Raw genomic sequence first — 22052 nt, 5'->3', positions numbered from 1 at the left:
AATTAAGTAACAGCAACGGTAAAGTCTTCTAATGATTTTGTGTTTTGTCAAATTTATTCTTTTGTTTATTCTGGCTTTTTCTTTTCATTTCTTTTAATTCTTTTTTTTTCTTTTAATTTAATTTTAAAATTTAATTTAATTTTAATTTCTATTAATATTAAATATTTAAAAAAAATTTTTTTTTCAACGTTTATTTATTTTTTGGGACAGAGAGAGACAGAGCATGAACGGGGGAGGGGCAGAGAGAGAGGGAGACACAGAACCGGAAACAGGCTCCAGGCTCCGAGCCGTCAGCCCAGAGCCCGACGCTGGGCTCGAACTCCCGGACCGCAAGATCGTGACCTGGCTGAAGTCGGACGCTCAACCAACTGCGCCACCCAGGCGCCCCAATATTAAATATTTAATAAATGTAAGTTTTTGACAGCTCTGTTTTTATTGTAAATCAAATGGACAACCAAACATTATAAAATATTATATATTTTTATGTTGAATACTTATGTTGAGTACAACATTTTTTTATTGAATACAATTCAATATTTCTATGACATAATCCTCTGAGTGTAACTATGTATGATGCTAACACTCAGATTTCTATTTATGGACATTGAACTGGAATATTTTTGCTCTTCTTTTTACTTTCAATCTTTCTAAGTTCTTTTATTTTAATTATATATTTTTGTAGAATGCATGTGATTTTGAATTACTTTGTTTTGGCCCTGACTTATAACTTTTCTTTTCTTTTCTTTTCTTTTCTTTTCTTTTCTTTTCCTTTTTCCTTTTCCTTTTCCTTTTCCTTTTCTTTTTCTTTTTCTTTTTTGAAGTTTTTATTTATTTGTTTTGAGAGAGAGAGAGATTGAGAACAAGTAGGGGAGGGGCAGAGAGAGGAAGACAGGATTTGAAGTGGGCTCTGTGCTGATAGCTTTTATTTTATGAGTTAGGTCTATACATTTTATTTATTGCTGTAAGACAAAACTTTGGTGGTCAGTTTAAATGTTTCCTGGGTGTTTTTAATTTTTCCTCTCTTTTGAACAATGGTCTGTGTTCTTCCACCTCAAAACCAATGCCAGGAATTAGGAAGGGATATAGTTAGTTTTTAGTCTTATGGTATAATTTAAAATAATAAAGTAGATATATTATCATGATATAAGATTCAAAACAATGTGAAGTCAAATTAGAAAAATGCCTTGTGGCTCAAGAACTTTCTATGATTTGACTTCAGCATTTTTTTTTTTCTCCAGCAAGTCAACTGTGATCTATTGTTATAAAATTAGGTGTCTCCTGACCTCACCCCTCCTGTGAAATCTGATGACAGAAAATAAAAACCCTCCTTGGTAACAAGTTTGTCTTTAGCCCCTCTCTGCCCACGCAGATTGGCATTAGATAAGAGAAGCCAAAATGGGGTTGACCCTCCAGTCTCAAAGGAGCACCAGCTGTCGGTCCTTGTGGCCTCCAGCACTAGGGACGTTGACAGTGCTTTTCCCTTGTGCAGACAAGCGCTGTCCTGGGGTGGCTTGTTTTGTGATGCCCTCTGTCCCTGAGCTCAGTCCCAACCGTGCTGTATCTGAGGGCTAGTCTGCAGAGACTGTGGAATGAGATGAGACTTGCCTAGTCCTGGGTGGACGATTATTTCCCCTTTTTTTCTAGATCGGGTTCTTCGGTTCATTTGAAAAATGTGGTGCCAGAGGCTTGGCAAACTTTCCTTAAAATGCCATCTTTAATTACCTCTGAGTCAGTCTTCTTCTCTAAGATGGGACTCTTTGAAGCAAGAAGAGTGTCTTTTTCATGTCTGGGGCTCTAGCACCTGCCCTAGTGCCCGTCAAGGCAGGAAGGGCGCCAGGAGTGTTTGTGGGGTACAAACCTCACCGGGGTGCAGGATGGACTCGTAAATGGAAGCCTCTGATCCGTACGTAGCACAGACAACTGACGGTCAGGTTCTGAATCCCCGTCACACTTGTTACCTGCCAGTCCGCATGCACTTTCTTTGTTATAAATGCCCCATTTGGACCCTCTGACCCTTTGTTTAACTTTCATCTTTATTGTAGCCAATAGTACTGTTTGGGAAAAAGAACCTGGAGGACCTTATGTTAAATGAAATAAGCCAGACACAGAGAGACACAGGCATGATCTCACTTGTATGTGGAATCTTTTTAAATAGTCGAATTCGTAGAAGTCAAGGGTAGAATGGTGGTTGCCAGGGACAGGGGAGGTGGGGGCAATGGGAAACTAGGTCAAAGGGTACAGCGTTCAAGTTATGTAGGATGAATGAGTTTTAGAGATGTAATGTACAACATGGTGACAATATCGCAGTCTTGTATACCTGAAATTTACTGAGCGTGGGTCTCAGATGTTCCTAGCACACATATCCAATAAGTGGTAACTGCGAAGAAGTTGGATGTGTTTAATTATTGTGACTATATCATTTCATTATGTATATGTATATTAAAACATCATGTTGTACACCTTAAATATGTATCATGTTTATTTAAAACTAATAAAAAATTTAAAAATTCCTCACTATAAAAAGAAAGGTTTTTTTTTTCCAAAAAAAGGAAAGTTTTTCTTCTTTAAAACAAACATTTAAAAACATTTAGGGTGTGTTTTCTTGTGATCTTGAGTTTGTTATGAAAAAGTCCAGGAATTCCTTGGGAGAAGTAATTAATGGCCGATGTTCAGAATGGAAAGTTTAACTTTCACTGAAGAAGAACCATTTTCAAGTTCATATAGACAGTAAATTAGCCTCTGGAGCCATAATGCTGTCCTCAAGAGCCTCAACCATCTGGAGAAGTGGTTTCCATGTGAAAATTTACAGTTGCATGATTGTATTTTAGTGCTTCCAGTTTGGTTTCTCATGAGAACTTTCCTTCTTTTGGTGAAGTTATTTAAATTTCAGTATGGCTTGCATGGTGACCAGAGTTCCAGATTCTCATTATGATAGAGTCAATGTCTTGGCTGCATATAAATGGTCCATCCTTTTGATGGTATTTAATCTCCTGAAAATGGATATCCATTTTTTTCTAAAATAAATTGATGGTCTCCATTTGAGAGACGACTTTTAAATTCTATTTCAATAATCCTGAAAAACGCTGCCAAAGAAAGAACTTTCTTTTTCTTCTCTCTCTTTCTGTGGTCATGAGCCATCAATGAGTTCATGAATTTACAGGATTTAATGTTGCATCAGTGAGAGGATAATTTTGTCCACGTCTATTTCCCTATTTTATCGTTTTTCATTTATGAGAAGCAAAAGATGGATTAAAAATATAAATGCCACCAACTAACATATAATATTAAGAATTATTTAATTTATTGTTAATAAACCTCCTACAGCATGTAGGCTTTGTTTTGGTCAACAGAGTTTTACCCAGTACGTCAGGCATTTTATAAGCACTTGGCCATGATAGACTTGAAGGACCAGCTACAGAACAGAAAGATCACGGAAATTGTTCAGAAAAAGTATTCTATCAGTAGATGACTTCTGTAGTAACAAAAGTAAGTACTGATTTTTATATAAGCTAAGGGAAAAAAGGTGGTTGTGGACACTGATCTTTAAGGGACACACTTGCATTTAACCAAGTGGTTCCCTCCTACTTCTGGTTCCTCCCATGCCTTTTGAGACTGAGTTGAAAGAAACCTTCACCTCGTCTATTTTTCTATTTTATCTCTCCTATTAAAATGTGTGTGTGTGCACTCAGATATCACCTCACGCCAGTCAGAGTGGCCAGAATGAACAAATCAGGAGACTATAGATGCTGGAGAGGATGTGGAGAAACGGGAACCCTTTTGCACTGTTGGTGGGAATGCAAATTGGTGCAGCCACTCTGGAAAACAGTGTGGAGGTTCCTCAAAAAATTAAAAATAGACCTACCCTATGACCCAGCAATAGCACTGCTAGGCATTTACCCAAGGGATACAGGAGTGCTGATGCATAGGGGCACTTGTACCCCAATGTTTATAGTAGCACCCTCAACAATAGCCAAATTATGGAAAGAGCCTAAATGTCCATCAACTGATGAATGGATAAAGAAATTGTGGTTTATATACACAACGGAGTATTACGTGGCAATGAGAAAGAATGAAATATGGCCCTTTGTAGCAACATGGATGGAACTGGAGAGTGTGATGCTAAGTGAAATAAGCCATACAGAGAAAGACAGATACCATATGTTTTCACTCTTATGTGGATCCTGAGAAACTTAACAGAAACCCATGGGGGAGGGGAAGGAAAAAAAAAAAAGAGGTTAGAGTGGAAGAGAGCCAAAGCATAAGAGACTGTTAAAAACTGAGAACAAACTGAGGGTTGATGGGGGGTGGGAGGAAGGGGAGGGTGGGTGATGGTTATTGAGGAGGGCACCTTTTGGGATGAGAACTGGGTGATGTATGGAAACCAATTTGACAATAAACTTCATATATTGAAAAATAAATAAATAAATAAAGTGTGTGTGTGTGTGTGTGTGTGTGTGTGTGTGTGTGTGTCTGTCTGTGTATCTGTGTGTGTGTGTGTGTGTGCTTTAAAAATATTTTAGTGGTTGCATTAGGGTTTACAATACACATTTTAAAATTTTCCAACTTCACTTTCAAATAATATTGTGCCACTTCACATGTTGGATAAAAATCTTTATTTTCAATTTTTTCTTTCATCTTTTATGCTACTATTGTCACATATTTTACATAAACTATAAATGCACAGTACATTGTTACTGTTTTAAATAGTCCATTATCTTCAGAGTACTTAAAAATAAGAAAAACTAAATTTTATTTTACCTGAATTAATTTCATCCTCAACGTCTTAATTTCTTTGTGTAGATCCATTTTTCTAACTGACATCATATTCCTTCTCCCTAAAGAAATTCCTTTAACATTGCTTATGGAGGAGGTCTGCTATGGTGAATTACCTCAGTTTATCTCAGTTTCTATCTAAGAAAGCCTTTATTTTTTTTCTTCATTTGTGAAGGGTTATTTTCACTGGCTAAAGAATTTTGTGCTGACAGTTTTTGTTTTTCTTTCTTTCAGTATTTAGAAAATATCCCTCCTTTGTTAATAGTTTCTGATGTGAAGTTTATTGTAATTCTTATCCATGTTCTTCTGTAGGTAATGTGCCTTTTTTCTCTGATTGCCTTAAAGATTTTCTCTTTGGGCTTTCAATGATTTAAATATATGTTGTATATTTTTTGTTTGGTGTGTGTGTGTGTGTGTGTGTGTGTGTGTGTTTTCTATTTATCCTGCTTGGTGTTCTGTGAGATTCTTGGATCTGTAGTTTAGTATCTGTCATGAATTTGGAAAAATTTTGTTCTTGGATGCTATTTCCTCAAATATTTCTTCTACTCGATTGTTTCTCTTTTCTGGAATCCCGACCATGTGCCGGACCCAGCGTGACAGCTGAAGGAGGTAAAGGAGCACTTACTAATGCCAGGCCCCCAGTAGCACTTTCACTCCGCCTGCCTGAGACTGAGCCTTTCTTTCCCCTTTCCCTAACACCGGGCTGATAAACACCAAGTGAAAGTAACATTGGACCATCGCTGGGACAGTTACAGCAGATGGATTCTCTCTGGAGAACGACACAAAGACCTTGCAACAACCAGCTAGATCCCAAGTCAAGAAGAGTGCGGTTGGTGGGAAAAACCCTGGGAAAATTGTCCATGTGAGTCTTACAATATTTGATATTGTCCCACAGCTGTTGGATGTACTTTTTTTTTTTAGCTGGAATTTTCTTTTTATAAGTTTTTAGTTATTTTTTAGCTCTAGTTTTTAAAAATTGAAGTATAATTGACATACAATGTTATATGAGTACAGTATAGTGCTTCAACAATTCTATACATTACACTATGCTCACCCCTATTTCACTTTGCATTTCAGTTTAGCTAACTTCTATCAACCCATCTTCAAATTCATTAATTCTTTCTTCATCTGTGTCATACCTACTGATTGCATACCTATTTTGCAGGCATTTTTCGCCTGTTACTGTGTTTTTCATTTCTATCATTTCTAATGGATTATTTCTTAGAATTTCTTTTTTTTTTTAAGTTTGTTTTATTTTCTTTGAGAGACAGAAAGATGAGCTGGGGAAGGCCAGAAGATCCGAAGTGGGCTCTGTGATGACAGCTGTGAGCCCAATGTGGGGCTCGAACTCATGAACCATGAAATCATGACCTGAGCTAAAGTCGGACCTTCAACCTACTGAGTCACCCAGGTGCCCCGCCCCATCTTTCTTAGAATTTCTCTTTGCTGAAATTACCCATCTGTTGTTACATGTTGTGTTTTTCCCAGTAGAACCTTTAAAATATTGATCATAGTTATTGTAAATTTCTTGTCTGATGCTTCCAGCTTCCCTGTCGTATCTGACTCTGGTTCTAATGCTTGCGTTGTCTCCTGCAGTGTGTTTTTCTTACATTTTCATATGCCTCCTATTTTTGTTATTGCTTTTGAGGTTGGACATGTTATGCAGGGTGGTAGATATTGAGATATATATTTTGTGCTTGGCTATGAGCATGCCTTTCCTTCTGCTAAGCCTGTAGTGTGTGTGTGTGGGGGGGCGGTTTGTATTAATATAGTCAAGAGTTGGGTTTCATTGAAGTTTGTTGTTGCTCTGGTTACCTCAGTATACCAGAGACTTCAGATTCCCCTGGTAATGCCTTGTGTTTAGGGTGTGGGCTAATTTTCCCAGGGTTTTTCCCACTGTCTGCACTCTGCTTGACTTGGGATCTAGCTGGTTGTTGCAAGATCTTTGTGTTGTTCTCCAGAGAGAATCCGTCTGTTCTAACTGTCTCAGCGATGGTCCAATGTTACTTTCACTTGGTGTTTATCAGCCCAGTGTTAGGGAAAGGGGAAAGAAAGGCTCAGTCTCAGGCAGGCGGAGTGAAAGTGCTACTGGGGGCCTGGCATTAGTAAGTGCTCCTTTACCTCCTTCAGCTGTCACGCTGGGTCCGGCACATTTTCCTGCACTTCTCCAGGGAGACAGATGCACTCTTGCTGTTTGCTTCTCCCGGCTGCAATGGGTTTCCGCTAATGCTCCTGGGCAACACTGTTGGTTGCTCTTATTCTGAAGATTAAGTCTGTTGTCCCCTTTCCCTCTCGGGTACAATGAGTGTGACTACCCCAATTCTCTTAATCTTCCCTTTGAGTCTCTCATGGGGCTGGTGGAGAAAAAGTCCACAAGAGGCTGCCAACGCCCCTGGATCGCCACTCACTTCCCCCGTCCCAGGGTTTCAGCTTGTCATGCTAGACCACGTGTGGCATTTACCAATTCACTAAAAAGTTTTAGTTGCATCTGCTGACCAGCTGACATGACACCTGATAGTGTCTGCCCCAGACAAGCCAGCACTCAAATCCCGGGTCTCCTTGCAGGCATCTGTCTCTCCTCAGATGTTGGGCTAGTTGGTTGATCTGTAATCGCCACTCTTTAATGGTCTCAGTTCAAGAAATATCATTAATGTGCAATTTATCCGTTCAAAAGATGCCATTAATTTGCCATTTGTCCAGCTTTTTTTCTTGTTGTGAGGATATTTTTTTCAGCTCTCCCTGTCTCTTGAGCTGGAACTGGAGGACCTTTTCTCAGATCTAAACATGCAGAAAGCAGCACTCCCTCAGATATGTGTGCCGGAACTGCTGATTCCCTCTTTTTCCTGGAGAGGAGACCCATGTGAACTGGCGTGTGAGGCCCTGCTCTTGTTTTGAAAAACACATCTGTGCATATTTGTGTTCGCCAGAAACCTCAAGTTGTTCAGCCAGTCTCCTGAGTACTATAGTTTTCCCATTTTTGGAAAAAGCTTTGGAAAGTAAGAATGAAGATTGAGTTGTGCTCCAACCAGGGCTTATGGATCCTGATGTGAGAGGTACCTGCTGGAAGAATCGTTATGGATGGAACGCGGTCAAGGCCAAAACCGAGCTTTACCTTTGGGACTGTCACGGTAAGCCCTGGAGGGACTTGTAAGTGCCCTGGGGCAAGGGCTCAAAGCTCCCTGAAGAAGGTCTTGTCAGAGCGGCTTGAGGGAGGAAGTAACAGCTTCCTCTTTTAAGACGTGTTGTAAACTCCCTCAGCCAAGTTGTTTGTAGGGAATGGTAGACCAAATATTATTTAAGGAACAGTGTGGGGATATTAGGATGCTGTCCAGCCAAGGAATTTAATCTCACCTGAGGGAAGTGAAAATGTCCAGTTGCTAAAGAGTTAAACAAGGCGGCTCAGGAAGGGACCTGAGACTGTTTGTCACGTACCCTACCCAAGGGTGTGATAGAAAGTACCCTTCCCATTAGATCTAGGGGAATGGGATGGGGGGGGGGTGGTCCTAGGAGACCAATTTGGATATCATCTTATACATCCTTGTATTAATTTGCTAAGGCTGCTGTGACAAAGTACAGTCTAGGTGGTTTAGACAACAGGAACTTATTGCCTCATAGTTCTGGAGGATATAAGTTTGAAATTGAGATGTCATCCTTCACAGGGCTGTGAGGGAAGGTTCTGTTCTAGGTCTCTCTGGCTTCAAGATGGCTGTCTTCTCCCTGTGTCCTCATATCACCTTGAATTTGTGTCCAAATTCCCCTTTTTTTAAAACATTTTTTAATGGTTTTTTGTTTTTGTTTTTGTTTTTTTAATTTATTTTTGAGACAGAGAGAGACAGAGCATGAGCAGGGGAGGGGCAGAGAGAGAGAGAGACACAGAATCCGAAGCAGGCTCCGGGCTCCGAGCTGTCAGCACAGAGCCCGACGCGGGGCTCGAACTCACGGACTGTGAGATCATGAGCTGAGCTGAAGTCGGACGCTCAACCGACTGAGCCACCCAGGTGCCCCCAGATTCCCCTTTTTGTAAGGACACTAGACACCCTGGATTAGGGCCTATCTTACTCTTCATGTTCCCTTAACTAATTACATCCACAAAGACCCTATTTCCAAATAAGGCAAGCGTCAGCTCCTTGGTCCCAGGGGAAGGGGCCACATAGCACAGGATGAGCAAAGCATGCTTGTCCTCTTCTTGTCTAAGTGCCAACTTCCCTTTCTTGTGGCCCCCCCTTCGGGCCAGGAGATGTTCTCCAGCCCCCTTCCTTGCCCTTCGATGCTGGCACAGCCTTGCTCTCCAGGGGTGAGCCCATGAGCTGTGGGCCGTGAGCACGGGCTGTGACACAGGCCTTTGTGTCCTGTCTCACTGTGTGCTTCTGGAAGCAGCACCAGGCCTCTGGGACCCGTCTGTAGGTCACTGGCCAGTTAAGCCAGTGGCCTCATGGATAGATGTGCATCACCGTGTTCAGACTGGGCTGCATACTGTTGGTCTGGTGTGGAAGGAATTTTCCATGGGTTTGGAGAAGGCTGGTTTTGCTTAGGCTGCCTTATGGGGCAGGTACATCTGGCTAATTTGCTTTGGGGTTATGGGGCTCTAGGCACTGGTGCTTATATCATGGCCGTGTAGGCCAGGGGAACACCTCCTCTGTAGATGAAGAGAGAGTCTGGGCAGGTGCACGTGGGACAGGAGAGGTGACCAAGGCCCCTGTCTCTCTGTTCTAGAAAAGCAGAGCTGAGGTGGTTGAGAGGCCACCAGCTAAGGTGGGGAAGGTCCCTGCCACTCCCTGCCTCCTTGGCTTGTGTTGAAGGGCAACAATAGTGGGGCTTGGTTGGAAGCTTCTGGAAGGCTGGCAGAGAGGAAGCCACAGCCCATACATCTGAAGAACCAGAAAGATTAGGCTTCACCAAGACGGCGGAGTGGGAGCTCCTGTCTGCGTCTCATTGCCCCGTGCAACAGAGTGGAGTAGCCCGGCAGGGGGGGGGTGGGCCTGCGGGTGGGGGCGGGGTGGCACAGTGGGGGTTGTGGGGACAGCCAGGGGTGTCACAGAGAAGCTCATGCTTCTGTTGAGGAAAAGGACAAATGATTTCAGGTGAAGTGAGCAGCCCGAGGTTGAGTTACTCTGAAGCCTAAATATTTAATGTTTCCTATCTGTATTATGTAGCACCTTCTACCTGGCGGTCAATCGTTCTAACTGCGCAGGAGGCGTCTCTATTCTGTCGGTCGGACGTTCTCAAGGAGATGGAGCGTTGGTGTTCGTGACCACGGTCCATCTTGCGACAGTACATAAAATAGCTATCACAGGGTGGGGGTTAATGAAAACTGCATCCACTGCTGTGTTCCCCGGAGCGTGCCTGTATCTGGGAGGTGGGTCCGAGGTGCACAGTACTCCATTTCGGTGCGATCAGTTCCCATGCCTCTTGCTCACTGGTGCTTCTCTGGAAGCCTCCGTTTTCTCCAGAATGTCTTTTCAGACTTGTTAAACCAACTGTTCCCTGTCAACATGTGTCGTGTGGTCAGCATGTCAGCGTGACTACCATTTAACGAAAACTACCATTTGGTGGACCCTGTGTGACGTTTAGGTGCATTATCTTAATTCTCGGAGTAGCCCTTTACTATAGGCGCTAGCGTTATCCCCATGCTATAGATGAGGAAACGGAGGCTCAGAGAGGCTAAGCAAGTTACCCGGCATCACACAGCTACTAAGTGATTGGCAGAACTAGGGCTTGTGCCCAGGCTGGATCTGCTCTCCCCACCAGCCCTGATAACCATGGAGCTTTCTCTCGGTACCACACAGGGCTGTTGCTGAGGGCTGGTGGGGGTGCACACGGAGAAATGCCCCTGCCATCTCAGCTTTAAGGGAAGAGATTAATCCCGGACTTGAGAGTGCAGAGCGCTACCGTGTTTCAAAACCAGATGACTGCCGTGCCTGGCCCTCTGCAGAGCTGGGGAGAAGGGATTCGGGGATCCGATTACCTAAGCGCACAGTTAAGTGTTCCATTTGTGCCCGTACACGCGTGAGGACACACATGCTGGGATACAGGAGGCTTTGAAGCCCTGTGTTATAGATGCCGCACGTCTCCTCTGCCCTTCTGGTCTATGGTCTCCGTGGCCACGAGAAGCTGCCCGCCACCCACCTCCATCCAGAAAAACACCAGCACCTTCTTAGAATCACACAGCTGGTCACCCAAGCCCCTCCATGAGCACCTCCGTCTCTTAGGAGACACAGGTGTGTTTTGTGTGCCTCAGTCATTGGTCATCCCCAAGTGGGAGGCATGTGAACTCCACATTGACTTTCCACGGATTAGTTTATCTGATTGGTTGCACTGGTGGGACCACTGTTGTCTGTAGTATAGCTACCTTTTGAAAATGTATTAATATGTCGGGGCGCCTGGGTGGCTCAGTCACTTGAGTGTCCCGCTTGGGCTCAGGTCCTGATGTCGCAGTTTGTGGGTTCAAGCCCCACGTCGGGCTCTGTGCTGACAGCTCAGAGCCTGGAGCCTGCTTCAGATTCTGCGTCTCCCTCTCTCTGTGCCCCTCCCCTGCTCATGCTCTGTCTCTCTCTCTCTCTCTCTCTCAAAAATAAATAAACATTAAAAAATTTTAAAACAAAAATGTATTAATGTGTCTTATGTATATACATCTTGTCTATGTGGTTAGATTTGGCTTGATATGATAAAGATAAAGAAAAATAGATGTGTGCTGTTTGACACGAAGCTACCACTGGCTTTCCAGTCTTTGGGACAGCCGATCATGTAAGACAGTCAGAAAAGAGAAATACTTCTGCCTGGGCCAACCTGGGTTTAGTTAAAATATCAGGCAGTTTTGGATTTCATAACAGAGCTGGAGTCTAAGCTATCAGTGCCTCACCAGTCACCTGCCCTCAAGCAAGCCCAGTGCATCTAAAGAGTCAGTCCCAGTCAGTAGACTGGCCTCAGAGTCCACACCCCAGGATACCCTGCAGAGCCCACACCTCAGGATACCCTGCAGAGCCCAGGCTTGGCTCCCTGACCACAATAACTTCTGTGCTCCAGGCTTGGCTGGGTCTCTTTGCATTTCCTTTGTTTATCTGAGTTTCTCTCAGAACATTCTCCCTTGAGGACACAGGACACGGCTTTTCCCTCTGAAAACATCCCATAACTGCCCACCTTTGACAGTAACCTGGACAGCTCCTTGGGATCTTCTGCTTGAAGACTTGCCCTATAGATCAAGGCACTCATGTTCGAATAAGCCCTTCCCTTCTAGATGCCAATCAGCCCAAACCCCAGGTGCTCTAGGTCCCCTCGGTCATGTTTGTTGAGGATTCCCTGAAGAGCACATCAGCCAAATGTGCTTGCCCTTCTGCCAGCCTTCTTCCGGACCTTTTGGGAATATGATTCTGCCCCTCTCACTGCTCCTGGCTGGGATACACACAAGGATATGCATATTTATAAGTCACTGTCTCAGTGCCTTACAAAGGAAGAGAAAATCCAGAAAGCCGTAACCCAGTGAATAAAATCATAAGTCTAGCAAACACACACAGGAGAGTGGAAACAGGCAGCTGAGAGGTTTACACATTTGACAGATAATAATTGGGTGCTTCCCTGGTGTGTGAGGAGTAAAATGCACTTGGCTTTCAGAGTCCAGCCCCTTAGGGGGTTGCCGTGGTTCTGAAAAGGCTGCCATGTGGGTGGGGGAGTCCCCAGAGGTGGGGCGACCTTGGGCTCAAGCCAATGCTTTTGTCAAGTCCCTGTGCATGGTTCATGCCCACGGCAAAGCCCATCACGTGTCTCCAAACAGTCTGTTGAAAGTTCACCTTCTCAAGTTCAGTAGCTTTTGTCTGAGTTTTAAAACCTAAGCCATTACCAAGTTTAAATAAAGGGTTTTTTCCCCCTAATGAATAATCTTCCAAGGACTCCTGTATCCTCCCTTCTTGAGCCGCAGAGGGGCTGCTGCAGGATTTATGTTAGCAGCCAGCGAAGGCAGCGGGGCCGGCTGAGGACGGGCTCATCTTCCACTCGCCAGCGTGCAAGTCCCATCCAAGGGCACGTTCATGTTTCCTGTTGCTTGTCTTCTCTCTCTGCCCGTCCACGTGGGAGACACTGAGCCTGTTTTCCCTCTGATGCATGTATTAAGCCAGTTCAGGACAGCGTTTACGTGGAACCTGGAAGTCTTTGTTTTCCTTTAATTCCGAGGTTGCGAATCAAACTCTGGGGATGTGGCAGGGGCGTTACGTATGTCAGAGCCCACAGCTACCCTCCCTCTGAGCTGCTGGGGCCAGCTCTCCAGCTACTGCTCCTTTCTCCTTCATTCATTAGTCCATTCATTCCACAAGCGTGACTGAGAGCTTACTTACCCTGAACCCAGTGCTACACATCTATAAATTAATACGAATTAATGCCTGTCCACGAGAGGCGCTCGCAGCGAAATGGTCAGAAGTCCGCTGGACAGACAACCGCCCCGTGTTGGGATGAAGGTACCCAGGCGGGAAGCACAGGTCTCAGGGAGCATGGGGAGGGGGCTGGGAGCTTGTTTGGAGGCCTCCAGTATGAGACGCTGGGTTTTGCCTAAGAAAGAGCCTGGGGGCAGGGCACTGGGGGGTGGCAGCTGAACAAAGTCCTGGGGAAGAAGCCGACCTGGGGCCCCACGAGGTGGTGCGAGACAGGGACTTGCTCCTTACTTGGTGAGAGACCTGGAGGATGGTCCGCACTGCCCTGGCTTCAGGCGTCAGGTGGGAATGAGCAGGCTGCCACAGCGCCCACGGCCCATGCCACCACCCTTCCGGAAGTACATCTGGTGGAAGGTGGTCTTCTGTCTCAGGCTCACCTGACGACCTGCCCCTCGCCACAAGAACACCTTCTTGCTTATCTGCACTTGGCCCGGGCCTCCTGGCTCCTGGATTTTATCTCATCCTTAGGTGGTTTTTTTTTTTTTGCTGCTGATTTAGAAATTTCCACCTTTGGTTCTTGCCTCCTGCCATGAGCTGGGGGGGAGAGGTGGGCTTCCCAAATCTCTACATGTCCTTTTCCCACCCTTGACCAGCCCAGCCGCCCCCTGCACGTGCCCCCAAATGACCAGGATATGGGGGACACTCAACATGCATATTGCAAGCGACAGAGACAGAGGAAGAATCTTTGCTTTGGGAACTCCTCTAGTCTTCAAAATTCTCTTCTCTTGAAAGCCCGCCGTCGAAGGCATGATTAAATAAAGTGCGGCTCCTATAGGGCTAGTGAAGAGTTCTCTGTGTTGGTTGTGCTCCCCGGACAATTTTCTTTTCATATTTTGACAATAAAGACCCCTGAGACATCTGACCCTAATGTTTACCCGGGACCCGTTATTGCGACCTCACTGCTTATTAAGAAAACAAGGCTGGGCGTCGGCTGCACACAGCGCCTGGGTGTCCGTGGCAGGAATGGAGAATCCGTCAGGCTTTGGTGCTGACGGATCAGCCGAGGAGGAATTCCTCAGCACGCCCACCACTGCCTTGGTGGCCCTCGGCTGCTCCCCTCCATCAGGGTCAGCTAAAAAAAAAAAAAAAAAGATTATTACTTTGGCCAAAAGCCCAGCGACAAATATGGCTTTTGTCCAGGAACAGGCCACAGGCCCAAGTCTGTTATTACTTCTTCACCCTAGATGCTGCAACTTGATAAAAGGGACACTGTAGACACAAAAGAACCTGGTTGCAGACCTGAACTCTCCTTTCACAGGGATCGAAAAGGACACCGCGAGAGAGGTTTATGTGGCCCCCTCCGTCCCCTGAGACAGTGTCCCAGGGGAGGGCCCCCGCCCAGACTGAACACGACAGCACACAGAGGGTTTCCCAGGGATGTGAAAAGGGGGATCACTCCACCCAGTAAGGCCACGAAGGGCAGGGCCCCTCATCGGGCATGTGAGGTGGGGGGAGAGGAAGGTGGCCGGAGGCCTTGTGGCTGTGTGCAGGGGTGGGGGCAGGGGGTGGTGAGCCACGGTTTCTTATCAGATGAATGCTCTTGGGCAAGGCATTCAAACTCCTGCAGGAACAGGGCGGGGGCGTTGCCCACCCTGAAGTGGACGCAGGGGTTAAACGTGCCGCCCAGCACAGTTCTGGCACACAGGAAGTGCAGATAAATGCCAGCCTCCCTTCCTGGCATTCACCTCTAGCCAGCCCCTTCTTCCTGTGCTCACATCGTCCATCCTCTTGGGTGTCTGATTTGCGTGTCTTTTCTAGACCATGTGGACCTCCTCTGAGAGCCCCCACCCCCAGGCTGGCCCTGCCCCCTGTCCCAGGGACACCCAGCTGCCTCCCAGACTGGGGTGGTGGGAATAGTAGGGGAAGGCAGTCAGAGTGGCCCTGGGGGGCACCCCAATGTCAGAGTTGTCTTGTGGGTGTGGCTGGTCTTGGCAGGAGTGTGATGAGTGGGTGGTTGGGACTCTCCGGAGCCCATGGGGGAGGCCCTCCTGCCTTGGCCTTGAGTGGGCAAAGCACTTGGGCCTACACCTCCTTTCATTTCTATCTTTCTGAGTCAAGACAAGGGGATCCCAGGGAGAGTGATGGCCTTTCTTTAATTTCTGATATTTATAATTTGCGCCTTCTCTATTTATTTCTTGGTTAGCTTGGCTAGAGGCTTATCAATCTTCTTGACACTTTCAACGGAGCAGCCTTTTTTCTTTTTTAGAGAGAGAGAGAGAGAGTGCGTGTGCGAGTTGGGGAGGGCAAGAGAGAGAGGGACAGAAAGAATCTCAGGCAGGCTCTTTTTAGGTGCATGCACATTCAGGACTATTATGTCTTCTTGGATAACTGGCCCCTGTATAATTATTTAAATTCCCTCTTTATTCCTATGAACTTCCTTGTTTTGAGTTTAGTTTCATAGGAAATCGACTCAGCGACTCCATCTGCCTTCTGGTTAGTATTATCAAGGTGTCTCCTTGCTCCGTTGTTCTTAATTGTGCATTTCCTATGAGTCCACTTAAAATCTTTTCTTACCATATCATCAATGCTACTTTTTGAAATTTCTTCTTATGACTGCCCCGGAGGTTATGATACACGTCTTTCAATAACCCGAGTCCACATTCCTATAACACCCTACTGGTTTGTGTGCAGTGCAGGGGGCTCATAACAGGATATTCTCAACTCTTCTGTCCTGTCCCTTGAGGCCCAGCCCGTGCCAGGCACTGTGCAAAGTGCGTTGCACGTGCAATATTCTTTGAATTCTCGCAGCAGCTCTGACACAGCCAATCATGACATCTCTTTGACAGAAGACAAAACTGAGGCTTAGAGAAGTTGAATTTGCTCCCTGGGTCATATAATTGATAGGGACCAAGATTGCCACAACCCCAGGACATTGAAGGAGTACTCAGCACAGTGCCCGGCACATAGCAAATGCTCAGTAAATAAAACAACCCACCCCTCTGGGGCAGTAAATGTCTCAGTGAGGGGCCTATGACACATGGTTTACAACAGGAAAAATACGGTCTGGTTGGCAAAACAGGGGCTATTTGTTGTCGCTGTCTGTGCGTTTTTAGTTTGCTAAGCTCAAATTCACGAATGCGTCTGTCCTGTTTTCTATGCCTCTGATTCCACAGTAACCCCTCATATGAGCTCTGATTTACCAAGGATTCAGTTTTGTCTGGCGTGGTGCTCAGTGAGTCCTCGGGCCTTTCCGTTGACTTAGGCTCTATCCTCACGTGATCAAGGAGACTGAGGCTCGGGGAGGTCTTGCCAAGGCCACAGACTTTTGGAAAGATGAGACCTGCAGCCAGCCTGCCTACCCCCAGAATCTGACGCCGTGCCTTTCCTCGTGCAGCAGGCTTGAAATAATTGCTATCATATCCCTTCCAATCAGGGGAGGAGCAGAGAGTCCCAGCTCCAGCCTCCTGCCAGGCCTGGAGCTTTCCAAGCTCCCTGCATCTGGGCCACCTGGGTGGGGGTCCCAGGGCCTCAGCAACCATCTCATGGATCCAAGTAATAACTCGTATTTGGGCCTAGCGCTTCCCGTTCTGAGAGCTAATGACGTCCAGAGGTCTCAAGAATTCCTCTGCCAGAAACATCAGATGGAAGTAGGTGCAGTTGGCTCAAACAGCAGCCGGGGGACGACTTATCACAATTTATTAGACCACCCATGAGGCAGGAATCCCAGCCCTGCATGGAAGGTCCATCCAAGGGCTGTACCTGGCACCTTGAACCAGCCTGGGGGGCTGTCCAGCGATGCCTGGGAGACAGCAGGCAGTCTGCACCTCTTGGATGCTGGATGTGTGGGGTGGAGGGGGCCCTCGAGGACCCACAGACAGGACATAGGACAGTCTCAGATGCCAGGCAGGTCTCAGCCCAGTTGCTCACGAGCCCCAGCACACTACCAAGTACCCCTGCCTGCCCTTACGTGGGGGCCCGTGCAGCAGCTGAGGGGCTGTGTGGAACCTTGCCGCCTTCTCCCCATTCCTCCCGCCCCCTCTCATCACTGTCTGCTTTTCTCCCAAGACCACAATCTCAATACCTCAGTGCCTCCTTGACTGAGTGCAAAATAACCTTGTAAAATAACTAACTAAATGAATAAGGTATCAGAATATTCCAGAGCATCGCAAGCCACACAGCTAATAAGCAACAGCTTCCCTAGTATCACTACTATTTTAGTCCATTAGGGGAAATATTAGTCACTTCCCAGTACATATTTTAGGGGCATCCGTCCACTGTTTTATGATGATACGAAAACATTACATTTTCTTCTCCCCCCAATCCACAAATGCCTTGAAGTGCCAAAGCTTTTCAAGTGGCGGCCACAGTGTGAGCCACTTAGTAGATGCAAGGCTGGTCTGATATTCATCAATCAATCAATCCATCAGTGGAGTTAATGGTATTAACAGACTGAATAAGAGAAACATGTAAGCATATCGACTGATGCAGAAATCCATGTGACATGGGTGCCTGGGTGACTCAATTGGGGAAGTATCCGACTCCTGATTTTGGCTCATGTTATGATCTCACAGTTGTGAGACTGAACCCCATGGTGGGCTCCGTGCTGGGCACGGAGCCTGCTTCAGATTCTCTCTCTCCCTCTCCCTCTGCCCTTCCCCCACTCTCACTCTCTCTTTCTCTCTCTCTCTCTCTCTAGAAAAACAAAGCAAAAAAATCATATGACAAAATTCAATAGCCATTCATGATTAAAAAAAAAATACTCTCAGAAAACTAGGAATAGAAGAAACTTAGAGGGTATATATGAAAAATCTACATCTAGGGGTAACTGGGTGGCTCAGTCAGTTAAGCGTTCAACTTTGGGTCAGGTCATGAGCTCACAGTCTGTGAGTTCAAGCCCGGCCTTGATTCTCTGTCTCCCTCTCTCTCTGTCCCTCCCCCCTCTCATGTGCTCATGCATGCTCTCTCTCTCTCTCTCTCTCTCAAAAATAAATAAATGAATAAATAAGTAAATAAACAAATACACATTAAAAAAGAAAGAGAAACCTATATCTAATACCATACTTATTGTGGAGAGCCTGATGTTTTCCCCCAAGATTGGAAACAAGGCAAAATGTCTCAACATTCCTATTCAATTATCATACTAGAAATTCCAGCTAGTGCAGTAAGACAAGGAAAATAAGTACATTGTACACAGGTTTGAAAAGTAGAAATAAAACAAGCTCTCTTCATACATGGTGAGTTTGTCTAGGTAGACATCACCAAAGAATCTCCAAAAACAAAATGAAAAAGGCCTTGGAATGAAAAAGTAAGCGTAAGAGGGAAGCAGAATATGAGGCCAATATACAAAAGTCAATTTCTTTCCTATATACCAGCAATGAACAACTGGAACTTGAAATAAAAGTGCTCTTTACAATAACATAAAATGTGAAGTATTCTAGCAAATATGCGCAGAATCTGTATGTGGAAAACCATAAAACTTTTACGAAAGAAATAAAAGAAAATGTACGTAAGTGAGGAATAGTCCAAGTTCATGATTTGGGAGACTTGATATGGTGAAGATTGTCAATTCTTCCCGACTGGGTGTTTAGATTCAGCATAATCGGCACGCAAATTCCAGCCATCTATTTTGCAGATGTCAACAAACTAATTCTGAAACGTAGAAAGACAGAAGATTCAAGAGAGCCAAGACAGTATTACAGAAGAGCAAACTTGGGGCTCATGCTACCTTATTTCAAGCCTGACTCTAAAGCTACAGCAATCAAGACAATTCAATATTGGCAAAACAAGGCACACATAGAGGAACATGGTAAAGAGCCCAGAAACAGATCCGACAAATACAGTCAACAGATCTTCGATGAAGCAGTTCAGTGGAAAAGGGTAGTCTTTTTAACAACCGATCCTGACATTTGATACAATCAAATGTCTGTATGTGAAGAATGAACCTAGACGCACACCTTATGCCTTGAATAAGAACGAACTCAAACGGATCGGAGATCTTGTATTACTTTTTATCGCTGCTGTAGCAAATTACCACAAACTTAACGCATGCAAATTTATGACCTTACAGTTCTGGATGTTAGAAACCCAAAAGGAGACTTCTTGGGATAAAATCAAGGTGCTGGCAGAGCTTCATTCCTTTCTAGAGGCTCTGGGGGAGAATTTTATTTTTTCCGTTTCCAGCTTTCTGGATTGCCCTAATTCTTTGGCTCATGGCCCTCTTCTGTCTTCAAGGCCAGCAATAGTTATCCTTGTATCACATCACTCTGATCTGATTCTCCTGCTTCCTTCTTTCACTTAGAAGAACCATTGAGATTACAGTAGGCTGGCCCTGAGAGCCTGATAATCCATAATAATCTCCCCATCGCAAGGTCCTTCACCCAACCACACCCACAAAGTCCCTAATTCCATGCCAGGTAACATATTTACAGATTCCAGGGTCTTCGGGAGATACTATTTTTGCCTATCAGTCTACCCTCTGGCTCCAAATCATCTCCATCCCACATGCAAAATACAGGCGCCCCATGCCAAGTCCCCACAGTCTCAATCCATTACAGCCCTCAAGTACAAAACTTCACTCAAGTCTCATCAAATCAACATTCTCCAACCTTCTCATCTAAATCAGGCATGGGTAAGGCTCTGGGTATAACTCATGTTTGGCCACAGTTTCTCTCTATTGTTGTCTACAATGTTTCATTTCCATTTTTATGACATTCTGGGACAGGAAAGATGATAAGAGTGGAGACAAAGATCAGTTAAGTGCCAGAGTTTGGGGAGGCAGGAGGATTGAATAGACGGAACATAGGGGAATTTGTAGGGTAGTGAAACTACTCTTTATGATACCATAATGATTGAGGGGTATACAACACGATGCATTTATCAAAACCCATAGAACTTTACAGAACTAAAAGTGGACTTTAATGTATGTAAGTTGTAAGAAATCAACTAGGAGGTCAGTGGATGTCAGGATGGACTGTACGTTATGGCAAATAAAAATGTAACTAACGTAACTGTATTAAAAATGTATTAGTTGGGGCGCCTGGGTGGCTCAGTCGGTTAAGCATCCAACTTCGGCTCAGGTCATGATCTCGAGGTCTGTGAGTTCAAGCCCTGCATCGGGCTCTGTGCTGACCGCTCAGAGCCTGGAGCCTGTTTCGGATTCTGTGTCTCCCTCTCTCTCTGACCCTCCCCCGTTCATGCTCTGTCTCTCTCTGTCTCAAAAATAAATAAACGTTAAAAAATTAAAAAAAAAATAAATAAAAATGTATTAGTTAAATTCACTGAACAGGATAGGGGAAAGTGGTGCTGACCTCAGCAACGTCAGAAATGAACGTGGACTGTAAGAGTAAAGGCAAAAGGAATTGTATGCTACTTACTGCCACTGCTCTTTAAAATGTAAATCGTATTCAACTGCCTTTTCTTTCAATGGAAAATTTCTCAACTAAAGAAGCGCAAGCCAGCATATGTTTTCAACTGGCAACATCTGCCTGTCCTCCTGGTGCTGTTGGGGAAGGACCCTATCCTGGTGGAGGGTGGGGTGGGTGAGCCTGTAAGTCCCCAGAAGTAAAAGAGGCCAACCAAACCTACCACGGGGCCACTGCTGCCTCCTGTGCAATCTGAGCCAAATGTCAGGACCCCTGTAGCAGCCCCAGTAGATGAAAGGACCTGTACTTCCTGCCTCCACTTCTTCAAAGGGGGCCACCGGGGTCTGAGCTTCTGCCCTCTGTCTAGCCTGTGGCCTCCCGGGAGCCAGTCACAGTAGAGCTTCTTCTTGGGCAGCCATGGTTGAAGGTCAGATCTATGGTGAGCACCTTGGTGTTGCTGTAACCATGGCCACAGAGGACACCCAGATCCCACGACCACGCGCCTTCCCACGAGGGCTATGAAATGGTGGTAGCTGCACAAATTCTTTCCTGTTCTTCTAAAGCAACTCAACATACGTGCCCTGTGTGTTGAGCCCAAACCAAAGGCCATGTGGCCTATAGCGTGGACGGCCACATCAGGTGCACAATGAGAGGAGAATTTGTCCAAGTCCTGAGGCCATTTTGACAAGCTGCACCCTTGTGGCCCAGACACACTGCTCAGCCTCAGTGGTTCACAGACATCTTCAGGCCCCACTGGTGAAGGCTGGTATTTGTCTCTCAAGTTTTGTGGGTTTTTTTGTTTTTTTTTATTTTTTCATGTTTATTTATTTATTTTTGAGAGACAGAGAGAGAGAGAGGGAGAGAGAGAGCACGAGCAAGGGAGGGGCAGACAGAGAGGAAGAGAGAGAGAATCCCAAGCATTCTCCACACTGTCAGCCTAGAGCCCGAGGCGGGGCTCAAACCCATGAATCTGGAGATCATGACCTGAACCGAAACCAAGAGTTGGATGCTGAACCGACTGAGCCACCCAGGTCCTGTCTCTCAAGTTTTGACTTCACTTTGCTAGCACAGACCTTGGCATTTAGCACAGCTTAATGATACACCTTTTGAGGATTGAATCACGTTCAATTTTCAGCAGCTGCCTTATGAGGTTATATTTTCAGATGGTATAGGTTAATGTTGTGTGATCATAAAAAATCACCTATGGAACTTGTTAAACTGACAGATGTTCCTGGGTCCCCTCCCACTGGAGGATGTTTTTAATCGGCTTCCTGGGCAATTTTGTGATGCAGAGCCTGGTATCTAGGAAATTACGTAGAAAGTGAAGGCAAGAATATTCTTTTCTAAGTTGTAGTTTCCAACTAAAAAAAAAAAAAAATCGGAACGGGAGATCGGGAATCTGAAATTAAACGTTACAAAATGTCACCAGGAAGCCAAGAGACCCAATTCTCCAACCTACCCCTCACAGAGAAGGGGCTGGAACCCCTAAGGTGGAGGGGCTGATCGAGATCAGTCAGCTACAGAATCCCAGGGCAGGACTAGAGGCATGTCCTTCAGCATC

The sequence above is a fragment of the Herpailurus yagouaroundi genome, unplaced genomic scaffold, assembly GCF_014898765.1.
Source record: "Herpailurus yagouaroundi ecotype Mexico unplaced genomic scaffold, PumYag 163, whole genome shotgun sequence".
NCBI classification, from domain to species: domain Eukaryota; kingdom Metazoa; phylum Chordata; class Mammalia; order Carnivora; family Felidae; genus Herpailurus; species Herpailurus yagouaroundi.
Note: the sequence above shows the minus strand (reverse complement) of the source record.